We start from the raw sequence: 2,706 nt of genomic DNA, 5'->3' as shown, positions 1-2,706 counted from the left end.
AAAAATCACATGCATTCCTATACACCAATAACAGACTTAAAGACAGCCAAATCAAGAACAAACTTCCATTCACAATTGCCACAAAGAGAATAAAATACCTAGGAATACAACGAACAAGGAACGTAAAGGACCTCTTCAAGGAGAACTACAAGCCACTGCTCAACGAAATAAGAGAGGACACAAACAGATGGAGAAACATTCCATGTTCATGGTTAGGAAGAATCAATATCATGAAAATGGCCATACTGCCCAAAGTAATTTACAGATTCAATGCTATCCCCATGAAGCTACCAATGACCTTCTTCGCAGAACTGGAAAAAACCACCTTAAACTTCATATGGAACCAAAAGAGAGCCTGCATAGCCAAGTCAATTCTAAGCAAAAAGAACAAAGCGGGGGGCATCACACTACCGGACTTCAAACTATACTACAAGGCTACAGTAATCAAAACAGCATGGTACTGGTACGAAAATAGAGATATAGACCAATGGAACAGAACAGAGGTCTCGAAGGCAACACAACATATCTACAACCATCTGATCTTTGACAAACCAGACAAAAACAAGCAATGTGGAAAGGATTCCCTGTTCAATAAATGGTGTTGGGAAAGCTGGCTAGCCATGTGCAGAAAGCAGAAACTGGACCCCTTCAGGACACCTTACACTAAAATTAACTCCAGATGGATTAAAGACTTAAACATAAGACCTAACACCATCAAAACCCTAGAAGAAAATCTAGGCAAAACCATTCAGGACATAGGTGTAGGCAAGGACTTCATGACCAAAACACCAAAAGCATTGACAACAAAAGCCAAAATAGACAAATGGGACCTAATCAAACTCCACAGCTTCTGCACAGCAAAAGAAACAATCATTAGAGTGAATCGGCAACCAACAGAATGGGAAAAAATTTTTGCAGTTTACCCATCTGACAAAGGGCTGATATCCAGAATGTACAAAGAACTAAAACAGATTTACAAGAAAAAAACTAACAAGCCCATTCAAAAGTGAGCAAAGGATATGAACAGACACTTTACAAAAGAAGACATACATGAGGCCAACAAACATATGAAAAAATGCTCATCATCACTGGTCATTAGAGAAATGCAAATCAAAGCTACATTGAGATACCATCTCACGCCAGTTAGAATGGTGATCATTAAAAAATCTGGAGACAACAGATGCTGGAGAGGATGTGGAGAAATAGGAACACTTTTACACTGTTGGTGGGAGTGTAAATTAGTTCAGCCATTGTGGAAGACAGTGTGGCGATTCCTTAAGGACCTAGAAATAGAAATTCCATTTGACCCAGCAATCCCATTACTGGGTATATATCCAAAGGATTACAAATCGTTCTACTATAAGGACACGTGCACACGAATGTTCATTGCAGCACTGTTTACAATAGCAAAGACCTGGAACCAACCCAAATGCCCATCGACGATAAACTAGATAGGGAAAATGTGGCACATATACACCATGGAATATTATGCAGCCATCAAAAACGATGAGTTTGGGTCCTTTGTAGGGACATGGATAAACCTGGAAACCATCATTCTTAGCAAACTGACAGAAGAGCAGAAGATCAAACACCGCACCTTCTCACTCATAGGCGGGTGTTGAACAATGAGAACACATGGACACAGGGAGGGGAGCACTACACACTTGGGTCAGTTGGGGGCAAATAGGGGAGGGACGGTTGGGGGTGGGGAGCAGGGGAGAGGTAGCAAGGGGAGAAATGCCAGATGTAGGTGATGGGGAGGAAGGCAGCAAATCACACTGCCACATGTGTACCTATGCAACAATTTTGCATGTTCTTCACATGTACCCCAAAACCTAAAATGCAATAAAATAAATAAATGGGGCAAAAAAATAAATGCAACCTTAAATCAAAAAAATATATATAGAAATATAACCAACACAAAGAAATGATGGATACTTGGGTGATGGATACCCTAAATACCTTTACTTGATTGTTACACATTCTATGCTTGTAACAAAATTTGACATGTACTTCATAAATACCTACAAATATAATGTATCAAAACATTTTAAAATATTTAAAAATGGACTCTATTATGAGAAGTCAAATCCCTCCCACTCATATGATTAGTTTACAGCATCAGAGACTTTTATACAAATTTGTATACTTGTAAAATCTTTATATAGAGAGTGTACTTGTAAAATCTTTATATATAGAACTTGAAATAATAAAAATATGTGGGGGAAAGATGAAGGAAGTGAAGCAAAGAGGAAGAAGAAAAAGAAAAAAGAGGACAAAGGGGAAGGAGAAGGAAAGGAGAAGGAGAAGTCAACTGATGTATAATTAACTGAGCCACAAAGTACAGGAGGGAAAACATAATGCAACTAATGTGAGCATAGGTACGGGGAGAGTTTTGTTGGTTTGCAATGAGAGAAGACAAAAAGGCAGCTGTGGTTTAGGAGCTATATTAAAAAGTGGAAATACTGGGAAGGAGGATTTTTGTGTACATTTGTACCATACTATTAGGGTCCAGTGTAAGTACTTAAATTGTCTTAGCTATTAAAATGCGGATATTGTTAATGCAACTGTGTGCAGAAACTACAGTTTATGTTTACTATTGAGCAAGCTAAGCTTTGTTAGAATTAGGCATATTTGAAAGTTCGTGCACATTATTAGAAGTTAATCAAATAGAGGTACTCATAAAACTGTCAATACAGTATTTCT

The sequence above is a fragment of the Sapajus apella genome, unplaced genomic scaffold, assembly GCF_009761245.1.
Source record: "Sapajus apella isolate SASKATOON/1434 unplaced genomic scaffold, GSC_monkey_1.0 scaffold9, whole genome shotgun sequence".
NCBI classification, from domain to species: Eukaryota; Metazoa; Chordata; class Mammalia; order Primates; family Cebidae; genus Sapajus; species Sapajus apella.
The sequence above is the reverse complement of the archived record's forward strand: the minus strand, read 5'-3'. Positions refer to the sequence as shown.